This window comes from Scyliorhinus torazame, chromosome 3, assembly GCF_047496885.1.
Source record: "Scyliorhinus torazame isolate Kashiwa2021f chromosome 3, sScyTor2.1, whole genome shotgun sequence".
NCBI lineage: Eukaryota > Metazoa > Chordata > Chondrichthyes > Carcharhiniformes > Scyliorhinidae > Scyliorhinus > Scyliorhinus torazame.
Window position 1 is genome coordinate 276023145 of NC_092709.1, and position 25544 is coordinate 276048688.

Consider the following 25544-nt stretch of genomic DNA (forward strand, 5'->3'; position numbering starts at 1 on the left):
AACATCCTCTCCACGTCCATTCTAACCAGGCCTCTCAGTATCTTGTAAGTTTCAATAACATCCTTCTAAACTCCACCGAATACAGACCTAGAGTCCTCAACTGCTCCTCATATGGCAAATTCTTAATTCCAGGGTTCATTCTTGTGAATCTCCTCTGGACCCTTTCCAAGGCCAGCACATTTTTCCTTAAATACGGGGCCCAAAACTGCTCACAATACTCCAAATGGGGTCTGACCAGAGCCTTGAACATCCTCAGAAGTACATCCCTACTCTTGTATTCTAGCCCTCTCGACACGAATGCTAACATTGCATCTGCCTTCCTAACTGCCAACAGAACCTGCATGTTAACCTTAAGAAAATCTTGAACAAGGACTCCGAAGTCTCTTTGTGCTTCTGATTTTCTAGGCCTTTTCCCATTTAAAAAATAGTCTATGCCTCTATTCTTCCTACCAAAGTGCATACCCTCACAATTTTCCACATTGCCTTCCATCTGCCACTTCTTTGCCCACTCCCCTTGCCCGTCCAAGTCCTTCTGCAACCCCCAGCTTCCTCAATACTACCTATCCCTCTGCATTTCTTTGGATAATCTGCAAACTTAACAACAATGCCCTCAGTTCCTTCTTCCAGATCGTTAATGTATATTGTGAAAAGTTGTGGTCCCAGCACTGACCCCTGAGGTAGACCACTAGTCACCGGTTGCCATCCTGAAAAAGACATCTTTATCCCCACTCTCTGCCTTCTGCCAGTCAGCAATCCTCTAACCATGCCAGTTTTGTACCCTTAACACCATGGGCTCTCAACATATTTCACAGCCTCCTATGTGGCACCTTGTCAAAGGCCTTCTGGAAATCTAAATAAATCACACCCACTGGTTCTCCTTTGTCTAACTTCCTTATTACCTCCTCAAAGAAGTCTAATTGATTTGTCAGACATGACCTCCCATGGACAAAGCCGTGCTGACTCAGTCCTATTTTACCATGAATGTCCAAGCGCTTCGCAATCTCACATTTAATAACAGACTCTAAAATCTTACCAATGACCGAAGTCAGGCTAACCAGCCTCTAATTTCCAGTCAGCTGTAAGTTAACGATCTGGGATCTCAACCTCAAAAGGAATTTTTTGCCCACCACTTCTCTTTCAAAATCTGAAACTTCTCCTCTCATTTACCTGTGCTTTCATGTAGATGACACTCATGGGCTTTACTTCCTTATTTGCATTGGCACAATTGATAAAAGCATACCTCAAGAAACCATCTTTATACTATTTTGTTTTGAGTTAATTTTCTTCTTTGTAGGCTGTTAACCAGAGGCCCTGGAGCTCTATACCTGTGTTGCTCTATCCTGGACTATCCTGTGCTGCTCTCCCCAACAGATTCTGTTGTGAGAGGCAGTGGCATAGTGGTATTGTCTCTGGATTAGTAATCGAAACACCTAGGGTAATGGCCTGGTGACTCGAGTTCGAATCCCACCATGGCAGACGGTGAAATTTGAAGTCAATAAAAATCTGGAATTGAAAGTCTAATGATGACCATGAAACCATTGCCGATTGTCGTAAAAACCCATCTGGTTCACTAATGTCCTTCAGGGAAAGAAATCTGTCATCCTTAACCAGTCTGGCCTAAATGTGACTCCAGACCCACAGAGTGATGCGGGTGACTCTAAACTGACCCCCCATTGAAATGGCCTGGCAAACCACTCAGATCAAGGGCAATTAGGGATGGGCAACAAATGCTTGCCCAAACTGCAACATCCACATCCCAAGAACACATTTTTTAAAAGAGATCCTGTCCAGTAGGTAGACTGATTATTTGAGTCTCTGACCATCTCTTACTTTTAAGAAAACAATCCTACGGTTCCTGACGGGGTGTAAACCCAACATTGCACCCAATCTCATCAGTTTCCAGGCTAAATAGTTTAAAATAGGCCCCATTGGGAGGAGTGTAAAATCAGAGTTCCATCTCATCCAGTGAATTTACAATCTAATGATTTGAATTAAAATTACACTGTACATCTAAAAATAATTCTTCCATCTGAATGGAAGAATCCCCTGTGGAGGGAAACATACTGTTCCATACATCAAATGACCATACCCATATGGATGATAATGGCATAGTGTAGGTTAGATGGCTTTTGTTTTTTGACTTCCCATGTCGGTGCAACATCGTGGGCCGAAGGGCCTGTACTGCGCAGTATCGTTCTATGTTCTATGTTCTATACCCGATCGCTCAAAAGCCACCAAAGTCCATGGACAACTATAAGCATATAAACAAGGTTGTGCTGTTCATTTACCACTAGCCACAAACTCTGGACCAGTTACGTTTATCTCCTTTCATACTTTGGCATTTGTCTTATTCCCTCCTTTTTATCTTTAATTTATATTTTTTTCCATTTGGTCCCTCTCCCCCTGTTCATTCGTTCAAAGTCCTTTCTGCAGACCCATTACATGCTAGATACACTTGTGGTGACATGTCGATGGGCAATATCATAGATGGATGGTGTGCGACCTCCAACCAGCAGATGGCGGTACTGACACACCATGCGGTATCAAGATCATGGTCCAGCTACTCCCATATAATTAATAATAATAATCTTTTTATTGTCGCAAGTAGATTTACATTAACAGTGCAATGAAGTTACTGTGAAAAGCCCCTTGGAGACACATCCGGCCATCATCAGGAGATGGTTGCAGGTGGTAGTAAGATGTACAAGTGAACGGTCGGTGCTAGGTGTAGTTCCAGAGGGGTAATAAAGAGACTCCATGATATCGTGCTCTGTAACAGATTGCTATCTTACCACAGGAGACTCAATAAAGATCCTGCTTTGGACAAGTCATGGTGTTTGGTGGATTCCTTTGCAAGGTACAGAAGACCAAACACAACAACAGTTGCCCAATGTTCCTCTTTTTTACTGCTCATTTCTGGTCACTATGGGGAAAGCAATGGAAATAACTCTAATGAGAACAATTTTCCAAACTTCCAGTCAACTTTCCCACATCACGAACTTTCCTTTGTAAATGATGGTGAATGCTGAATATATTTACTCATGTTATAATAGAAAAATATATTTACTTCCATTAATGGCTTATCAACACTGGGTGTTAGTAATGCTGTTGTGTTGCACTATCGAACATTGTTAAGGCGTGGAAGGTTTTTAAATTAAATGGCTGCTAAGAAAAGGAAAAGCTTTCACCTATCATAAGGTGATCTTGATCAGACTGCCAAATTGAAAATTTCAAAACATTTCACTTTCATTATTATCTTCAACCACCCACGGAACAGCTACTACAGGTACCCAACGTACATGGGAGGTAAATCCACTGGGATCTATGGTGGGTTCAAAGCCCACATTGCTCTGGCTATAGTAAATTTATTGTCATGGAGGAAAATCTAGACTCTGATATCTTAAAATATTTCTAGATGGATGGCTAGATGGATGGATGGGCGGACGGACACATTCTCAGGCCTCGTTGCACTCTCGCTCAAGTAATTAATGGGAGCGACCCCATAATCCAACGGCCTCCAGTGATTCATCGGCCTCCCCAGCAAATGGTCAAACTGCCGTCGGTTGGTACTCCTTTTTAAAACCGTGAACCTGGCAGAAAGGCTTCTGCGAGGAGGTGAGTAGCCATCTTTTCTCACAGGCAAAGAGCCCAGGGGCACTGGGCTTGCAGGCCCAGTGCTCAGCGGGGGGTGGAGGACCCTCGGCTGGGGGGGGAGAAGAACCTCCGGCTGGAGGTGGGCTGCCATGGGAGGGTGGGGGGGAGGCTTTGGGGGTCAACCGCATGCAGCACCACCATGCCAATCATATGTACCTGTTCTGGGGGCAACCCTTGTCCCTGCCTGTATGCCCCACCGACCACCCATAACCCCACAGACTGCCGAGGCCTCTGGGCATGCGGCTGATGGCTATTGCTAATAGGGAATTGGCAATCGTGGTTAAGAGAGAACTTCACACACCCAAATGGAGTCCCGTGTGTGGGTGGGCCATGTAGCATGTGGGAGTAATTGCCTAGCTTTCCAATCAGACCGTGATGCCCGGTCACTGTGCCTGATCACTGTGAGAGGCAACACCACACACGTAGCAGCCAACATCTGAGCACCCAGGCGATGGGACACAGTTCCAGGGACATGTCCACGGCCAGAGGATGGGTGAGTGAAACGGAGAGTTGACAGTCCAGTCCAGGTGACATTATGAGCAGGTGTCTGGGGTACAGGGTCTGGGGTCCGGTGAGGGGAGGCCGCTGTGGCTGGGAGTGAATGAGCAGACCGTTCCAAGCGGGGGGGAGGGGAGGGGATGAATGGGAGAATGAAGGGTCCTTGAGTGGGAGCCACTGCTGGTTGTCAGTCGAACACCCTCTCCAAATTCCTTCCAGCTATTGAATGGTTTGGATGATATTTTGGACCCCGCCGAAATGGCCCTAATGGTGTTGCTGCTAGACCGGGCAGTCAGATGCCAGAGGCAGTGGCAGCAGCAGCATCTGTAGATGCTCGAGGCGGTGGCCCATGGGCCTGACCCTGCCCCATACCCTGAGAATCCAGCTGCCCATCAGGCCAGGAAGGGACCCAGAGAGGGAGGCCCGCGATGGCCCAGAGTGTACAGGCATCGCTGATTGTTTGAATAGATGATGGATGGCGCGTGCTGTAGGAGGCTCCGTCTCAATAAGGGGATGGTGCGGCACCTGTGCCATGTCCTCGCAGACTTGGCACCATGTGGAGGAGGAGGACACCTACTCCCGATGGTCGTCAAGCCCTGAACTTCAATGCCTCAGGTCACGGATGCCCTGTTTTTCCGTGTGTTAAACTACATCACTTGACATGGCCCAGCAAGATGCCTGGGCAGCAGGATTCTCGGCTATTGCCAGGATGCCCCAGGTCCAGGGATTGATAGATGCACGCATGCCACCTTGCGCTCACCGGGCCATCTGGGAGTGCCCTACATTAACAGGAAGGGGTTTCACTCCCTGAACATCCAGCATGTGTGTGACCACCACATGAAGATCATGCACGTGTGTGCATGCTTCCTAGGGTGTCCACGACAGCTACATCCTGGGGCAGTCGGTCTCTTCGAGGACCACCCCAGGATGGGTGGCTGGCTCTTGGGGGATGAGGGATATCTGCTGAAGACCTGGCTAATAACACCAATATGGTGGCCGGAGACTGAGGTGGAGACCCAATACAACAAGGCCCATGTGGCCACCCCGGCTGTCATTGAGCAGTGCATTGATCTGCTCAATATACAGTTCCGTTACCTCGACCACTCTGGTGGTGCCCTGCAGTTAACCCCCCAGAGGGTCACCCACTTTGTGGTGGTCTGCTGTGAGCTCCACAACCTCGCATAGCAGCGGTGCAATGTGCTGTAGGTTGGGGATGAAGAACTTTTGCCCACCTCCAAGGAAGAGAATGAAGATTATTAGGATGATGAGGCGGCGCCGGACCAGTAGTGGCTGGTGCGAAACCCCAAGGAGCAACCAGAGGACCAGCCAGAGGCTGCAGGTCAGGTGATAGTGGCAAGGGGCCGGGAAGTTCAGAGGGTCAGGGAGGCCCTCATCTTGGCCCGCTTCATTTAGGACATAGCCTGGTCTGTCATCGATACCTTACCCACACCCCATCTCCCACCCTCCGAGGGTCTGTGTTATATCACTCCAGGGTACTTGGACTGTGTCGGCACCATCAACAGGTCTCTGTCGAGGGCCGGAGGGGGATGATAACCTGCAGAGAGCTGAGCACCAGTGCTCCTCTATCTTTGCCACAGCCTCACCCCTGCCTGTCTGTTGAGTGCTCGCTCACACCCAATACCTGTACACTGTGTTCCCGGGGATGGGGAGATGCCTAGGGAGATGTGCCAAGGGTTCGGGAGAAAGTGACAGAGGCGTCATACTGGTTGTGCTCAAGGGTTTTTAATGTGTCATAAGAACATATGAACTCGGAGCAGGAGTAGGCCATCTGGCCGCTCGAGCCTGCTCTGCCATCCAATAAGATAATGGCTGATATTTTTGTGGACTCAGCTCCACTTACCCGTCCGTTCACCGTAACCTTTTATTCCTTTACTGTTCAAAAATCTATCTACCTTTACCTTAAAAATATTGAACGAGGTAGCTTCAACTGCTTCACTGGGCAGGGAATTCCACAGATTCACAATCCTTTGGGTGAAGATGTTCCTCCTCAACTCAGTCCTAAATCTGCTCCCCCTTATTTTGAGTCTATGCCCCCTAATTTTATCAAGTCCCCCCTCATTCTTCAAAATTCCAATGAGTGTAGTCCCAGTCTACTTAGTCTCTCCTCATAAGCTAATCCTCTCAACTCCGGAATCAACCTAGTGAATCTCCTCTGCACCCACTCCAGTGTCAGTATATCCTTTCTCAAGTAAGGGGACCAAACCTGTACACAGTACTCCAGGTATGGCCTCACCAGCAGCCTATACAGCTGCAACATAATCTCCCTGCTTTTGAAGTCTATACCTCTGGCAATGAAGGACAAATTCCATTTGCCTTCTTAATTACCTGCTGCCTCTGCAAACCAACATTTTGCGATTCCTGCACAAGGACACCCAGGTCCCTCTGCACAGCAGCATGCTGCAATTTTATAAACATTTAAATAATAGTCCGTTTTGCTGTTATTCCTACCAAAATAGATGACCTTGCATTTATCAACACTGAACTCCATCTGCCAGACACTTGCCCACTCACTTAAACTATCTTTAGTCCTCTGCAGACTTTCAGTATCCTCTGCACACTTGGCTCTACCACTCATCTTAGTGTCATAACAAAGAACAAAGAACAAAGAAATGTACAGCACAGGAACAGGCCCTTCGGCCCTCCAAGCCCGTGCCGACCATACTGCCCGACTAAACTACAATCTTCTACACTTCCTGGGTCCGTATCCTTCTATTCCCATCCTATTCATATATTTGTCAAGTCATCTGCGAACTTTAACACATTACACTTGGTCCCCAACTCCAGATCATCTATGTAAATTGTGAACAATTGCAGACTTAACACTGATCCCTGAGCCACACCACTAGCTACTGATCGTCAACCCAAAAAACACTCATTTATCCCCATTCTTTGCCTTATGTCAGTTAACCAATCCTCTATTCCTTCTAATACTTTAACCAGAACGACATGCGCCTTTATCTTATGCAGCGGACTTTTGTGCGCACCTTGTCGAATGCCTTCTGGAAATCCAGATACACCACCTCCACCAGTTCCTGTTGTCCACCATGATCGTAATGTCCTCAAAGACTTCCAGTAAATTAGTCAAACATGACCTGCCTTTCATGAATCCATGCTGCATCTGCCCAGTGGGACAATTTCTATCCAGATGTCACTGGTGTCCAACAATTCCCAATCTCCCAATGGTGCTGCCCCACTCTCCCCAGCACTCCCTCACCCCCTCTTATACCCTACCTACCCCCCCCCCCCCACCCTCTCCCTCCTCGCACGGTGCCCTCAGTGACCCTCAATGTACATAATCTTCCTCGCTCTGCCGCTACATCTAAGTGTCTCCCCAGGATGCACATCTTAGGTGAAGGCAGCCAGCTGCTTACATCGCCCCTGATGAGGGTACTCTGGGGCCTGAGGATCCCGGTGCACTTGTCGATGGCACATGCTGTGCCCCCCTGTCCCGTGTGCTGACCTCGAGGCGAGGACGGGGGGGGGGAGAACTGGCGAGCCCGGTCTCAGCGAATCGGCTGGCAAGTCATCATTATTGACGAGAAGCCAGTGGCGTGTCATTAAGTAGACCAATTAGCGTTGAACAGCATTGCCGCCCGGCCGAGCACCGGGAAGCTTGCGGCAGTTCCCGCTCGCTACCACACTTCGAAATCCTTCCAGAGAATCGCACCCAATAACATCACAGAAAACCTCTCCAAATTGTATCCCTGCTGAATGCCGCTGCCAGCTGCGGACACGTATTTACCTATTGTTTCTGTGATTTTCAATCCACATCAGAAGATTTCCTTTCGATCTTACTTATTCCTGATTCTGACAGTTTTAAAGAAAGACTTGCATTCATCCAATATTTTTTTATGACCATGGGGTGTCTCAAAGTACTTTATAGCCAACTAAGTATTTTTGAAGCCTAGTTACTGTCGTAATGCAGGCAGCATGGCAGCAAACCCACACCAACGGAAAAGTATATTGACCAGATAATCGGGTTTTGTGATGTTGATTGAGAATAAATATTTGTGATGTTGATTGAGAATAAATATTTGTGATGTTGATTGAGAATAAATATTGGCTGGGACACCAGAGTTACCTCTCCTGGTCTTCCTCAATTAGTGCCATGGGATCTTTTACATCCACTTGAGCAGGTAAATAGGGTCTCAGGTTATCATGAAAGATGGCACAGTCCCTCTGTACTGCGTTGGAATGTCTTTATGCTCAAGTCCTTAAGGGCAACTTGAACCTTATGACTTAGAGGCAAGAGTACCTTGAGTTAGGTCACAGCTGACACTGTAAAGAAATAAACTGCAGGCCTCTATATATTAAGCAAATTGTGCATTTACTCAATACAAAGTGAGTAATAAAACTGAACTGAAAGATTCTGAACTTAGTTGCAAAAGATCAGATATAGCAAATTTTTAAAAAACCTTCCACCTGCTCTGTGCTGTGAACCAACGAGGAAGAATAACCTCTTTAGCATGTTTCTCTGAACTCAAACCTGAACCTGTGACAACCCATTATCAACAGTTACACTGTTCTGTCACAACAACACTAACATTACTCTCTGATAGCTAAAGCATGATAGAGCAAAACATATTTTATGGCAGCACTGACAAGTACAAGGACTGTGATTCATTCTCCATGCACTACTAAAAAAAAAGGAACTTGATTTTAGATAATCCATCAATAAATTCTTGGTTGGTTTTATATTAGCAGAAAAGAAGACTCTTTGCCGATGCTAAATTAATTAAAATCTTCACAACTGTTCAATCAAATACCTGTGAAGTAATCAAATTCATGCATAATGCCAGTCTGAAAGTCTCAACGTGGTCTCATGCTGCTCAGCAGACTTTGTTCTAATCAACTTTACTTGCTGGTTAGGGTCATAGAATGATAGAAAGCTTACAGCAGAGAAAGAGGCCACTTGGCCTATCGTGTCTGTGTTGGCTGAAAATGAGACACCCGGCCCAATCCCACTTTCCAGCATTTGGTCCGTAGCCCTGAAGGTCATGGCACTTGAGATGCATATATCCAGACACCTGTTAAATGAGGGTCTCTGTCTCTACTTCCCTTTTAGGCAGTGAATTCCAAAATCCTCTGGATTAAAAAACCTTTTCTCATCTCCCCTCCAATCTTCCTACCAATCTCTTTAAATGCAGTCACTGACCTCTCTGCTATAGAGATGAGTCACATTGTATTTGTGTTGAACCAAAGTCAATGCCATGAGAGACTTACACCAACTCTGCTGCATAACTGCATCATTACTTACATTTATTCTGAAGGGCATGATTCTCATCTGCCTGCCACCCTGTGTTTTGATGTGTTGGGAGGATAGTGGGTCAAAAATGTTCTTAAACAAGCTTTGTGCTGATGTCACATCCAGGAGCAACTTGATGTGAACATTTAGCCTCAATTTAATCAGCCAGTGCTCCCATTCAAAAGAGGTGGATCCCTATAAATGCCATACACCATTTTGGCTGTCACCGATATTGCCATTGACAATTTCTTAACCCGACTTCTGGTGGCGGCCATGGTGTGAGTGGTCGCACACAGGGCTCGAGGGCGTAGGACCGAGTTCTTTTTACCCGAAAACGGGAGAAAGTTCAGTGGGAACGTGCAGTTGAAGGTTGGAGGACAAGTTCCTCTGGAAGTGGTATGTCTGCTGGTTACCAACCCCGGCAGAGGAAAGTGGAAGACCTGGTCAAAGAGCTGGAAAAGACCTGTGGCACAGCAGTTATTGGAAAGATGGCGGAGAGAGAAGGGAAGGCAAGTTAGAAAGCCCCAGATGGAACAGTTGATGGCTTTCATCAGGGAAGAGTTTTGTCAACAAAGAAAAAAGATGCAGGAGGACCGATTGAATGCCATCAAAGGGGCTGTGGCACCCCTAAAGCGCTCGATGGAAAGGATCGAGGTGTTTGGAGCCACAGTGGCCGCAGATCCGGGAGATGGAGAAGGTGATGTCGGACCACACTGATCGGGTTGTGGCTTTGAAGGCAGAGGTGTGGCTCTTGGGAGACCTTTGCAAGATGTCAAGAGCAAAGGTGCAAGAGCAACAGAACAGTTCGAGAAGGCAGAACCTGCGCATCATCAGCTTGCCTGAAGGAGTGGAAGGCACGAGTGCCACGAGATACATCTCGAGGATGCTGGCGGGGCTGGTGGCAGAAGGGGTGCTGGACAAGGCCCCAGAGGTGGATAGAGCGCACAGGTCTCTAAGGTAGAAGCCAAGAGCCGGGGCGCCGTGCGGGCGATGATCATAAGGTTCCATGGGCTGATTCTCCATTTCAGCGGCTAAGTACCGGCTGAACAGAGAATTTGTGAGTGTTTTTCGACACCAAAATCAGCACCGAACCCTCATTGATTTCGGGACCGGTGAGGGGCTAGCAGCGGCACTGGGTGAAACTGCCGGCTCCCACTCCAAAAATGTCCAGAGAATGGTTGGGTTCCTGGCCGCGCATGCGCACGGGACGACCTGCAGCGGTCGCGCCGTACAACATGTCGCCGGCCGTGTGCGGACCCGACCCGCCAAAAGCGACCCCACAGGTCAACCCTTGGCCATCCGCTGGCCACACCCCACCAGTTCTCGCGGAACCCGTTAGAGTGTGGGACATACAGGCTCTTATCACTGTTAAACACGGACGTAAAAGAGCTGGCCGAGCTGGTGGCAGAGAGGATGGAAGATTATACCTCAGGGATGGTTGCGGAGGACCAAACAGGCTTTGTAAACAGCAGGCAAATCTCCAGTAATATAAGGCGATTGTTGAACGTGATTATGACCACGTCAAGAGGACAGGTACCAGAGGTGGTGGTGTCCATGAACGCGGAGAAGGCATTTGATTGAGTGGAGTGATGGTACCTATTCGAGGTCCTGGGAAGGTTTGTGTTCGGGACGAAGTTTTTTGGCATGGGTGCCCCTGCTGTACATGGCCCCGGTGTTGTGTGTACAAACTAATGAGATGAATTCACCAAGCTTTGGGTTCACAGGGGAAAGAGGTAGGCGTGCCCGCTGTCGCCGCTACTGTTCGTTCTAGCGATCAAGCCCTTGGCAATGGCCCTTAGAGGGTCAGTAGAGTGGCAGGGGATTAGGAGGGTGAGCAGGCAGCATCGGGTGTTGCTATACGCAGACAACCTGCTAGTATATGTATCAGACCTGCTGGAGAGCGTGGGAAAAGTGAAATGTTCCCGGTGAAGGAGTTGGGTCGGAGAGCCAGTTTATAGGGACTACAGTTCAAGGTAGCCAGGGATAGGTTCAGTTATTTTGGGATCCAGGTGACAGAAGAGTGGGTGATGCTGCATAAGTGGAACATAACAAAACTGGTGGAGGAGACAAGGGAGGATTTTGAGAGATGGGATATGCTGCATCTGACTGGTAGGGAGGGTCCAAGTGGTGAAAATGAAAATCCTGCCAAGGTTCTTATTCATATTCTAGACAATTCCGATTTTTGTTCCAAAGGTCTTTTTTCAGAAGTTGGATACAGTTATTTCAGAGTTCGCATGGGAAGGGAAGGTGCTAAGGGTAAGGAGGTCCCTGTTGCAGAGGCAGAGACAGAAGGCCGGTTGGCATAACCAGATTTGCTGCATTATTACTGGGTGGCGAATGTGGAGAGGGTGGTGGTGGGAGGGAGAGGGGGCAGAATGGGTTAGGATGGAGGAAGAGTCCTGTAGGGGGTCCAGCCTGAGGGCTATGGTGACGGCGGCACTGTCGCTGGCACCAAGGAGATATACGGAGAGCCCGGTTGTACAGTCCATGCTTAAGGTGTGGAATCAGCTGAGTAGACATTTTAGGATAGAGGGGATGTCTGTGTTAGCGCCGCTATGTGAGAACCATGGGTTTGAACCGGGGGTGGGGGGGTGCTGCATGGATGGTATGCGTTGTGTTATGCTGCTTCGTGTAGCATAAGTTGCTTCCTTGATGTATGCTTTGGCAAAGGAAGCTCCAGACTATGAAATTAATTTCAGGGGCAGCACGGTAGCATTGTGGATGGCACAATTGCTTCACAGCTCCAGGGTCCCAGGTTTGATTCCGGCTTGAGTCACTGTCTGTGCGGGGTCTGCACATCCTCCCCGTGTGTGCGTGGGTTTCCTCCGGGTGCTCCGGTTTCCTCCCACAGTCCAAAGATGTGCAGGTTAGGTGGATTGGCCATGATAAATTGCCCTTAGTGTCCAAAATTGCCCTTAGTGTTGGGTGGGGTTACTGGGTTATGAGGATAGGGTGGAGGTGTTGACCTTGGGTAGGGTGCTCTTTCCAAGAGCCGGTGTAGACTCGATGGGCCGAATGGCCTCCTTCTGCTCTGTAAATTCTATGATAACCTATGAATTCAACGTGTTTATTGAACTATTAGCACAGTTCTTAAATGAGTTCGCCTCTCTGCTAATCTAGCTGTAGTTACTCAGTCTATCTTTACCAGCCTGCTCTAAGCCACGTGCTGGGTGTGATGCTGTTGATCAACCCTGATGTACTCTCTAGATATCTGTCTGTGGAAAGAGGCAGAGCATGTGTGCCCTGTCCTTTTATATGGGTTGTGAAGTGCCCCTTGTGGTAATACCACCTCTGGGTGTCCTGATTACCCATTAGTTGTGTCCTGTTCTAATGACCCATTGGCTGTATGTCTGCATGTCACAACATCTCTGGTGCTCCCTCTAGTGGTTACTTAGTTGTAGTGTATTTACATTAACCCCTTGTGTATATACAGTGATGCATATCACCACAGTATGTGTAGGAAGTGGAGAGAGGTGGGGCTGGTGAGGGTGAGGGATTTGTACCTGGAAGAGAGGTTTGCAAGCATAGAGGAGGTGAGAGAGAAGGTAGAGCTCCCAAGAGGAAGTGAATTTAGATACTGACAAGTAAGGGACTTTGCACAGTTCCCCAAGCTGCCGACATATGCCCTATTTGAACGGTTGCTGTTTCCGGATGTGGAAGGGGAACATATATGGATGCTTGGGAGAGCAGGGGGGTGTGCAGGTGGTGAGGATCAAGGAGAAATGGGAGGAGGAGCTGGGAGGGGGATAAATTCGGGAGTGTGGAGTGAGGCATTAGGCAGGGTGAACTCGACCTCCTTGTGTGCGAGGATGAGCCTGACACAGTTTAAGGTGATACATAGGGTGCATACGACTCGGGTGAGGGTGAGTTGTTTCTTTCAGGGGGTGGCAGACGAGTGTGAGAAGTGTGGACGAGGTGAACCACACGCATCTGTTTTGGGGCTGTGAGAAGTTGCAGAGATACTGGGTGGGAGTGTTTGGGACGCTAACAAAGATTGTGGGGGAGGAGGCCAGGCTGGAGACTATGGTGGCGATCATCGGGATATCGGTGAAGCAAGAGCTGATGGAAGGGAGGAAAGCCGATGTCCTTTGACTCTCTGGTTGCCCAGCGGAGAATTTTATTGGAATGGCGGTAGGCAACGCCGCCGGGGGTGGGGGCCTGGCTAGGGGACCTGTATGATTTCCTCTAGTTGGAGAAAATCAAGTATGACCTGAGGGGCTCAGCAAAGGGCTTCGAGACAAGGTGGGGAGTGTTCGAGTTTTGGTTCGTCGCAGGCGGGGGCCTGGGGGGGTGGGGGTGGTGGTGGGGGGCTGAAAATGGGAAAAGCCTGTACAGACTGTAAAATTGTGAGTTGGGGAGCATGTTCCCCGGATTATTTATGTTTTGTAACTGTTTGAATAAGTTTGGAATAAAATACATTTAAAAAAAAAGACAATTACTTAACCCAACCCACTCACAACCCATGGGGGTAATCCACAATCATTGGGGTTCTGGCTGCAGTAATCATAGAATCATAGAACTTACAGTGCAGAAGGAGGCCACCCGGCCCATCGAGTCTGCACCGGCTCTTGGAAAGAGCACCCTACCCAAGGTCCACATCTCCACCCTATCCCCATAACCCAATAACCCCACCCAACACTAAGGGCAATTTTGGACACTAAGGGCAATTTATCATGGCCATTCCACCTAACCTGCACATCTTTGGACTGTGGGAGGAAACCGGAGGAAACCCACGCACACACGGGGAGGATGTGCAGAGTCCACACAGACAGTGATCCAAGCCGGAATCGAACCTGAGACCCTGGAGCTGTGAAGCAATTGTGCTATCCACAATGCTACCGTGCTGCCCCAATCTTTTCAGCAGACTCAGAACACTGGATTCTAATACCTACCAGATGAAGCGTGCACCTCTCCTTCAGGAGCTACAGGTCACTTTTAGGGGTGCCCACTGGATATTAAACCTATTCACTGGGCAAGCTATCTGTAATATCCCACCAGGAACCTACAGGTTGGGGAATGCTTATCTTCCCTGTTCTCCTTGCAGAGCACAAGCTCCCCACTAGGGGCAGACTATGTCAGTTAACCTCTGTATATAAGGTTGGTCAGCAAGACAACGACCTATAGAGGAACCCGGTATGGATCTTCCAGGTAGGGTATATATCGTTGTTTGAATAATGCTTTGCTTCTTATTTTACGGTATGAACTCCCCGTCTCCTTATTAAACTATCGATAGGGAAAATGGGCAGGTAACATGCCCTAGATATTAAAATAAGGCCTGGCCTTGAAGATGGATGTAGTTTGCATCATGTCAGGATAATTTCTGGCATGCTATTTAAATCAATGGCTTCTTATTTTGTAATTAAGACCTTTCGTCCTTCCATTCACATGTAACTTAAATAACTTACACATCAGAACAGAATCCATTACTTTCACCCCATAGTAAAGGGGGCCTGGAATGTAGGAATTTAGTGACACCAACCTCGGCACACTGTAATGTGATTACCTCTGAAGGTCATGGGTTCAAATCCCAAAACATGATCTTGAGAGCATAATCAAGGCTGACAATTCAGTGCAGTACTGAGGGGAGTGTTGCACTGTTGGATGTGACATCTTTTGGAACAGTCGTTGAAATGAGATGTGGTCTGTCCTCTCAGGTGACATAAAAGATCCCACAGCAATATTTGAGAAACAACAGAGGCATTCTCCCTCCCAGTGCACTGTCCGAGATTTATCCCTCAACTAGCAGGTAAAGTAGATGTTATGGCCATTGAGTTCATGACTATTTAGGGTAACTTGCTGTGCGCAAATTAGATGTAAAGTTTCCCACATTGCATTGGTGTGTGCATTTCAAAATTAGTCCATTCGCAGAAGGAAAAAGCAATTTGGACAAGATTTCTTATTTACCAGTTTTTACTGTTTTTTTCATTTGCGTTTGTTCGAGAAGTGATTTGGGATATCTGAAGGTTATGAAAAGCACTGTATGCATGCAAGTTCTTTTACCACGTTTTTCCTGACAGCGGGCATTAACAAATCTGATGTGTTCGCTTGGAAGTGCAGCTGACTGCACGAGGCCCACAGAACATGAGGTGAAACTACTAACCAGCAACAACAAGCCCTTGCATTGATACGATACTTTGAATGTGGTTGATGCGCAATCAATTACACTCAAGACGAAGTGATTCCATAACTGAAGGCTTTAATCTACTAGAACTTGTTCCCCAGCAGCTTCGGTACAGAAAGTGAAGGCTGCTGGGACGGCACCATCTCTTATACCCCGGCTTCAGGGCGGAGCTACGTAACACAGCCAATGGTAGACTCCTGGGTCTAATCAATGGTCATCAGCCTCTTAGGTACCGCAATACCTGGTACTACCACATTTACCCCCTGTTAAAAAAGAGTCCGGCGGGGGTGGTGGCCAGTGGTAACAGTCGCCTTTAACATGGTATGATCAGGTATGGAGGTACCGTGTAGTCGAGGATATTTACAACAGTTAAAGTCACAGTGAAGCAATCAGTCGATTGGATGGCCTGGTCATCCTTCTGGAACGTCTGAGCTTTGGTGGTGATTCTGGTGGGGGTCCCGGTGGTTGCGACTTCGGGAGCGTGGTTTCGGCCTCCCTGGCATCTTCGTCACCCCTAGGCGGCACTGTTGGGGGAAATGGTTGACACGGGGTGGGGGGGGAGCCTGTTGGGGGCGTCGGTGGGTGGGCGGGCCGAGGCAGGAGCGGCGGGAGTACTGACCCCTCCCACTGCTGCTGTGGGGGGGGGGGCGGCGGTGGGGGGGGGGGGGAATGGTTTGGGAGCGCGTGGGGTGCCGGCGGGCGCCAGGTTCCGAAGGGAGACTGTATCTTGCCGGCCGTCAGGGAACGCCACGTGGGCATACTGAGGGTTAGCGTGCAGCAGGTGGACCCTCTCGACCAATGGGTCCGACTTGTGCGCCCGCACGTGCTTCCGAAGCAGGATGGGTCCGGGTGTCGCTAGCCAGTTTGGGAGCGAGGTCCCGGAGGAGGACTTCCTGGGGAAAACAAGGAGACGTTCATGAGGTGTCTGATTTGTGGTTGTACAGAGCAGCGACCGGATGGCGTGGAGGGCCATCGGGAGGACTTCTTGCCAGCGGGAGACTGGGAGATTCCTAGCTGGTGGGCCAGTAGAACAGTCTTCCAGACCGTTCCGTTCTCCCTCTCCACCTGTCAGTTTCCCCGGGGGTTGTAACTGGTCATCCTGCTCGAGGCGATGCCCTTGCTGAGCAGGAATTGACGCAGTTCGTCACTCATAAAGGAGGGCCCCCACTGTGTATGTACGTGGGGAAACCGAACAGTGTAAAGATACCCTGAAGGGCCTTGATGATGGTGGTTGTGGTCATGTCTGGGCAGGGGATGGCGAAAGGGAACTGGGAGTACTCGTCAATCAGGTTCAGGGAATACGTGTTGCGGTCGGTGGAGGGGAGGGGCCTTTGAAATCCATGCTGAGGCGCTCAAAGGGATGGGAAGCCTTTATCAGGTGCGCCCTCTCTGGCCGATAGAAGTGCGGTTTGCACTCCGCGCAGATTTGGCAGTCCCTGGTGACTGTCCTGACCTCCTCGATGGAGTAGGGCAGGTTGCGGGTCATAATGAAGTGGAAGAAACGAGTGACCCATGGGTGGCAGAAGTCCTCGTGGAGGGCTCGGAGGTGGTCCACTTGTGCAGTGGCACAAGTGCCGCGGGACAGTGCATCAGGAGGCTCATTTAGCTTCCCGGGACAGTACAAGATCTCGTAGTTGTAGGTGGAGAGTTCTATCCTCCACCGCAAGATCTTGTCGTTCTTAATCTTGCCCCGCTGTGCATTATCGAACATGAAGGCAACCGACCGTTGGTCCGTGAGGAGAGCGAATCTCCTGCCGGCCAGGTAATGCCTCCAATGTCTCACAGCTTCTACTATGGCTTGTGCATCTTTTTCGACCGAGGAATGGCGAATTTCGGAAGCATGGAGGGCACGGGAGAAGAAGGCCACGGGCCTGCGCACTTGGTTGAGGGTGGCGGCCAGAGCTACGTCGGACGCATTGCTCTCGACCTGGAAGGGGAGGGACTCGTCGATAGCGCGCATCGTTGCCCTTGCAATGTCTGCTATGATGTGGCTGAACACCTGGCGGGCCTCCGTCGACAGGGGGAAGGTTGTGGACTGGATCAGGGGTCGGGCTATGTCTGCATAGTTGGGGACCCACTGTGCGTAATAGCTGAAAAACCTGAGGCAGCGCTTCAGGGCCTTGGGGCAGTGAGGGAGGGGGAACTCCATGAGGGGCGCATGCGTTCGGGGTCGGGGCCTATAACTCCATTTCGCACTACGTAGCCTAGGATGGCTAGACGGTCGGTGCTAAGCACGCATTTATCCTTATTGTACGCCAGGTTAAGGATTTTCGCGGTCTGGAGGAAATTGCGGAGGTTGGTGTCGTGGTCCTGCTGGTCATGGCAGCAGATGGTGACGTTATCCAGATACGGGAACATTGCGCGTAAGCCGTACCGGTCAACCATTCGGTCCATCTCTCGCTGGAAGACCGAGACCCCATTAGTGACACCAAAGGGAACCCTTAAAAACTGATAGAGCCGCCCATCTGCTTCAAAGGCAGTGTACTTGCGGTCACTATTACGGAGGGGTAGCTGGTGGTAGGCGGATTTGAGATGCACCGTGGAGAAAACCTTGTATTGTGCGATCCGGTTTACCAGGTCGGCTATACGGAGGAGAGGGTACGCGTCCAGCTGCGCAAACCTGTTGATGGTCTGTCTGTAGTCAATGACCATCCTATGCTTCTCCGTGGTCTTTACCACCACTACTTGAGCTCTCCAGGGACTGTTGCTCGCTTCGATGACCCCTTCCCCCAGCAGCCTTTGGACCTCTGACCTGATGAAGGTCCGGTCCTGGGCACTGTACCGCCTGCTCCTGGTGGCGACGGGTTTGCAATCCAGGGTGAAGTTCGCAAACAGGGAAGGCGGGTCGACCTTAAGGGTCGCGAGGTCGCAGACAGTAAGGGGAGGTATAGGGCCACCAAATTTAAAGGTCAGGCTTTGCAAGTGGCATTGGAAGTCCAGCCCCAGGAGAGTAGCCGCGCAGTGGTGCGGCAGGACATACAGGCGGAAAATGTCGAATTTCCTGCCTTGGACAGTGAGGTTCGCTATGCAGAACCCCTTTATCTCCACCGAGTGTGACCCGGAGGCCAGGGAGATCCTTTGGTTTATAGGGTGGGTTACAAGTGAACAGTGCCTTACTGTGTTGGGGTGAACAAAGCTTTCCGTGCTCCCAGAGTCAATCAGGCAAGACGTCTCGTGGCCGTTGATGAAGACAGTCGTTGTAGCCGTTGCGAGTGTCTGGGGTCGACTTTGGTCCAATGTCACCGATGCCAGATGAAGCAGTTGCGAGTTCTGCTCGGGGCCGTGTGTAGTCGGCCGAGCTGGGGGCCTGGGGCCCCATCCAAGATGGCATCACCCATGGGTTGCACATGGTGTCCGGGGATGAACAAGATGGCGGCGGGGATGGACAAAATGGCGGCGCCCACCTGTCCAGCGTGGTGTCCGGGGGGGTAGGATGGCCGCGCCCGTGGGTCGCACGTGGCCCTAGGATAGGGGGGTGGCGGTGAGCGCTGGCTGGTCAGGGCCTGACGGGGGGCTGCTGCGGCGGTCCTGAGTTGCTGGAGACCGCGGCCACGGCGCGGGCCTGGCAGACCCCCACAAAGGTGCCCTTCTTGCCACACCCTTTGCAGGTGGCGGTGCGGGCCGGGCAGCGCGGGCGGGGATGATTCGCCTGCCCGCAGAAGAAACAGCGGGGCCTGCCGGCGTTAGCGGTCTGTCTCGTAGTGCAGGCCTGCGGGGTCAGGGGGAAGGTCTCTGGGGCTGCCGCTGCAGGGTGCCATGCAGCCCAGGGGGCCGCCGCGCGGTCAGGCGCATAGGACTGCGCGTTTTTGTAGGCAATGTCCATGGACCCTGCCAGGGCCCGTGCCTCTCTAAGTCCCAGGGTATCCCTTTCTAGGAGTCTTCGGCGGATATCTGAGGAGCTCATATCTGCTACGAAAGCATCCCTGATTAAAAGTTCCGTGTGCTCGTTCCCCGAAACTTGCGGGCAGCCACAGTTTCGGCCCAGCACCAGTAGCGCCCGGTAGAAATCTTCCAACGATTCACCCGGGCTTTGCCGTCTCGTAGCAAGCAGGTGACGTGCGGAGACCTGATTTACAGGGCGGATATAATGTCCTTCCAATAGTTCGATCGCGGCATCATAGTTCTCCGCGTCCCCGATAAGGGTGTAGATCCCAGGGCTGACCCTTGAGCGCAGGAGATGCATTTTCTGTCCTTCTGAGGGGGTGCCTCCGGCCTGCTCCACGTAACCTTTAAAGCACGCCAGCCAGTGTTTAAATATTGCAGCCGAGTTCTCCGTGTGGGGGCTGAGTTGAAGGCACTCCGGTTTGATTCGGAGATCCATCCTTCCAGCTTAAATCTAGTAGATTAAATTGATGCGCGATCAATTACACTCAAGACAAAGTGATTCCATAACTGAAGGCTTTAATCTACTAGAACCTTTTCCTCAGCAGCTTCGGTACAGAAAGTGAAGGCTGCTGGGACGGCACCATCTCTTATAATCCGCCTGTCAGGGCGGAGCTATATAACACAGCCAATGGTAGACTCCTGGGCCTAATCAATGGTCATCAGCCTCTTAGGTACCACAATACCTGGTACTACCACAGTGGTAAATCCAAAAATGTGGTCAAAGATGTAGGTTTTATGGAGCATCTTCAAGGGGAAGAGATAGATGGAGTGGCATAAAGGGAATTCAAGAGCTTAGGCCCAAGTGGCGGAAGGCACAGCCACCAATGATGAGGAAACGGAAATTAGGGAATCGCAGCATAAATCCAGTCTGAAAGCAACTTTGTTCAGGAAGTAGAATTATGCTATATCTGTAAAATACTGACGATATATAGCCTGGATCAGGCATTTACATATTATCATCTATCCCCTGTTCAATTTGTCTTGCGGCTCAGCAGAGACCTTATGGTGTAAAAACAAGACACTATTTTTCCAAGTCAGTCAGACTTTTATTACTCTCAGCTTCACATACCTCAAATACAAACTGTTAGGCTTTGATATGTTCTGTTGCAAATGGCATATGATGTGGGTGGAATATGAATAATGCCTCAGCCTATTGAGAAACCAATTTCTGTCTGCAGAAATGGAAGCAGCAGCTACTTTATATACATCAACATTCACTGTGCAGGCTCCTCTACCAACCCAAAATAATTAAGGAAATACATTTTCAAGGTAACTGGCCAATATTTCACCAGAATTTTGTGGTCTCCATTAACTAGCAATGTGGGAGTGAAGTTCTCACACGCCTGGATTTTCATGATCATTGTCCCTGGCAATATTTACCAAGCACGTAATTATGTTTATTACTTTAATGAGCCAGAAGTGTCACATTGAGGTTTGCCATCTGTTAACAATCCACAAAAACCTGTTAGCAGAACGTAAGACCCTGAAAGATGATCATGCGATGTGAATAATTTAAACTGTGCTATCCTGGATCTGGGGAGAGTGGTAGCAGGTATATTGTTGGTCTTCAGTTTGTGGCCTGTCCAAATTTTGGAACATAGAAGAAAAATGCTTTTATAGCCTTCAGTCTTAATATGTCCCAAAGTGCTTTAAAGCCGAGGTTCCGAAACTGTGCGTGGACCCCCGGGGACCGTGAAGAGTCTCTAGGGTATTCACGGAGCTGGCGGCCAGCGCATGACTTGAAAATTAGTCAGCCTGTCAATATCCAGGGATCCAAGAGGCTTTTCTCGGATTGGAATATTTGATTTAATCCATCTCTCTGTTGCAGGGCAGAAAAGTCTGCAGTCAACAATAAGGATTGATCCTGAGAATGAAGCTGGCAGCAAAAAAGAGACAGCGAGAAGCAGTGGGCGGCCTTGAAATGTTGCATGTGAGAGAGCTCTGAGAGGCCGTGTGAAGGTGTGTGTGAGAGAGCGGGGGGTTCGGGCCTTGGAGAGGTATATGTGAGAGAGATGGACTTTGGGCTGTGGGAAGGCGTGTGGGAGAGGGGGTGGGGGTTCAAGCCTCTGAGAGGAATGTGTGAGAGAGAGGATGGTGATGTATGTGTGTAAGAGAGGGAAGTGAGTGAGTGAGTATGTGTGTGAGAGAGGGGTGAGTATGCCTGAGAGAGTGGGGTGAGTATGTGTGAGAGAAAGAGGTGAGTGAGAGAGGTGTATGTGTTGTCTGTGAGGAAGTGAAGTGTGTGTGTGTGTATGTATGTGAGGTAGAGAGAGATACGTGTGTCCAACTAGTGGAGAGTGTTCCCCTTGATTCCCATTGACTCCAGTTTTGCCGAGGCCCCTTGATATCATACTCAATCAAATGCTGCCTTGATGTCAAGGGCAGTCACTCTCACCTCACCTCTGGTATTCAGCTCTCCTGTACATTCTCAAAGCTCAGGAGATTCGAGCGGGTTAATGCAAAAGAAGTTTAATTTGACAACAAAAGTAAAGATTGCAGTTCCAAGGTTCCAATCGGGATTACCAATCACACCGGTCCCATTCCGCGCTGGCTTTTATGGAGCGGTTTCTACGAACCCCTGCTAATGTGCCTCCGTCACTGGTGGGGAAGCTCGCATTCCATGAGGCCCATGGTGAGATCAATTGGGGTGTCCCCGTGGGTCTTGTGAGGGTTATTATTTCCATGTTTGAACCAAAGCTATAATGAGGTCAGGAGTTGAGTGATCCTTTCCCATTGATTCCCTTAGTTCATATTTTTTTTATTTTGTCTTTATTGTTTTTGGTCCAACGATTGTTAATGGGAACATACCTTTGAGTTGAGCAATATTAGGCGGGAACTGAAGAACATAGATTGGGGGCGGATGTTTGAGGGCAAATCAACATCTGACATGTGGGAGGCTTTCAAGTGTCAGTTGAAAGGAATACAGGACAGGCATGTTCCTGTGAGGAAGAAAGATAAATACGGCAATTTTCGGGAACCTTGGATGACGAGTGATATTGTAGGCCTCGTCAAAAAGAAAAAGGAGGCATTTGTCAGGGCTAAAAGGCTGGGAACAGACGAAGCCTGTGTGGCATATAAGGAAAGTAGGAAGGAACTTAAGCAAGGAGTCAGGAGGGCTAGAAGGGGTCATGAAAAGTCATTGGCAAATAGGGTTAAGGAAAATCCCAAGGCTTTTTACACTTACATAAAAAGCAAGAGGGTAGCCAGGGAAAGGGTTGGCCCACTGAAGGATAGGCAAGGGAATCTATGTGTGGAGCCAGAGGAAATGGGCGAGGTACTAAATGAATACTTTGCATCAGTATTCACCAAAGAGAAGGAATTGGTAGATGTTGAGTCTGGAGAAGGGGGTGTAGATAGCCTGGGTCACATTGTGATCCAAAAAGACGAGGTGTTGGGTGTCTTAAAAAATATTAAGGTAGATAAGTCCCCAGGGCCGGATGGGATCTACCCCAGAATACTGAAGGAGGCTGGAGAGGAAATTGCTGAGGCCTTGACAGAAATCTTTGGATCCTCGCTGTCTTCAGGGGATGTCCCGGAGGACTGGAGAATAGCCAATGTTGTTCCTCTGTTTAAGAAGGGTGGCAGGGATAATCCCGGGAACTACAGGCCGGTGAGCCTTACTTCAGTGGTAGGGAAATTACTGGAGAGAATTCTTCGAGACAGGATCTACTCCCATTTGGAAGCAAATGGACGTATTAGTGAGAGGCAGCACGGTTTTGTGAAGGGGAGGTCGTGTCTCACTAACTTGATAGAGTTTTTCGAGGAGGTCACTAAGATGATTGATGCAGGTAGGGCAGTAGATGTTGTCTATATGGACTTCAGTAAGGCCTTTGACAAGGTCCCTCATGGTAGACTAGTACAAAAGGTGAAGTCACACGGGATCAGGGGTGAACTGGCAAGGTGGATACAGAACTGGCTAGGCCATAGAAGGCAGAGGGTAGCAATGGAGGGATGCTTTTCTAATTGGAGGGCTGTGACCAGTGGTGTTCCACAGGGATCAGTGCTGGGACCTTTGCTCTTTGTAGTATATATAAATGATTTGGAGGAAAATGTAACTGGTCTGATTAGTAAGTTTGCAGACGACACAAAGGTTGGTGGAATTGCGGATAGCGATGAGGACTGTCGGAGGATACAGCAGGATTTAGATTGTCTGGAGACTTGGGCGGAGAGATGGCAGATGGAGTTTAACCTGGACAAATGTGAGGTAATGCATTTTGGAAGGGCTAATGCAGGTAGGGAATATACAGTGAATGGTAGAACCCTCAAGAGTATTGAAAGTCAAAGAGATCTAGGAGTACAGGTCCACAGATCACTGAAAGGGGCTACACAGGTGGAGAAGGTAGTCAAGAAGGCATACGGCATGCTTGCCTTCATTGGCCGGGGCATTGAGTATAAGAATTGGCAAGTCATGTTGCAGCTGTATAGAACCTTAGTTAGGCCACACTTGGAGTATAGTGTTCAATTCTGGTCGCCACACTACCAGAAGGATGTGGAGGCTTTAGAGAGGGTGCAGAAGAGATTTACCAGAATGTTGCCTGGTATGGAGGGCATAAGCTATGAGGAGCGATTGAATAAACTCGGTTTGTTCTCACTGGAACGAAGGAGGTTGAGGGGCGACCTGATAGAGGTATACAAAATTATGAGGGGCATAGACAGAGTGGATAGTCAGAGGCTTTTCCCCAGGGTAGAGGGGTCAATTACTAGGGGGCATAGGTTTAAGGTGAGAGGGGCAAAGTTTAGAGTAGATGTACGAGGCAAGTTTTTTACGCAGAGGGTAGTGGGTGCCTGGAACTCACTACCGGAGGAGGTTGTGGAGGCAGGGACGATAGGGACATTTAAGGGGCATCTTGACAAATATATGAATAGGATGGGAATAGAAGGATACGGACCCAGGAAGTGTAGAAGATTGTAGTTTAGTCGGGCAGTATGGTCGGCACGGGCTTGGAGGGCCGAAGGGCCTGTTCCTGTGCTGTACATTTCTTTGTTCTTTGTTCTTTGTAGAGGAAGTGACAAACTCAAAGTGTAAAAATAGTACATTGTGTTATAATGTTTTGTATTTTGGGCAGAAGAACCCAGACTTCATGATACCCAAGAGATTGGAGGGGCTTGTTTCGATTGGTTGGCTAGTGACAATGAATTGGCCAGTGACAGTATTTTACCCAGCAACCGACAGCAATTGATTCCTGTTATTTGTTATTTACTGCACAGGAGGCTATTCGGCCCATTGTTTCTGCACCAGCTCCCAAAAGAGCAACCTAACTAGTCCCATTCCCCAGCCCTATCTCCACAGCCCTCTAAATTAATCACTTTCAAATATATATCCAGCTCTCTTCTAAAACCTCCTATAGAATCCACTTCCATCATTCTCCCAGGCAGTGCATTCAAAAATCCAACAACTCTCTCAGTAAAGAGATTTTTCCTCATCTCCCTCCCCGCCCTCTTGCTGACCATCTTGAAATTGTTACCCCCTAGTCACTAACATACCCACTAGGGAAAACAGAATATCCATCTTACCCTGTCAAAAGTATTCAGAATTTTGAACCCCTTAATAAGGTCGCCTCTTAATCTTCTCTGCTCCAAGGAGAATAAACCCAATTTCTCCACTAATCTGTGTACCTAAAATTCCTCATTCCTGGTATCAGTCTAGTAAATCTCCTCTGCACTCTCTCCAGGGCTTTAACATTCTTTCTTAAATAAGGTGCCCATAGCTAAACATAATACTTCAAATATGGTCCAACTAATGATTTGTAGAGATGTAGCATCGCTAACTTGCTTTTATACTCTATGCCTCATTTATAAACCCAAGGATCCTATAAGACATCTTAACAACTGTTTCAACTTGCATGGCCATTGTCAGAGAATTATGACTTGAACCTCAAGGCCCCTCTGCTCCTGTACTCCCCGAAAAGTTGTACCATTGAGCCTAAATTGTCTCCCCATGTTTCTTCTGCCAAAACGCATTACCTCATATTTCACTGCATTGAAGTTCATTTGCCTGGTGTCTGCCCATTTGGCAAACTTGTCAATGTCCCTCTGAAGGTGCTCAGCATCATCCTCACAATTCACTATTCTCCTTAATTTAGTATTATCTGCAAATTTGGAGATTTTGCATCCAACACC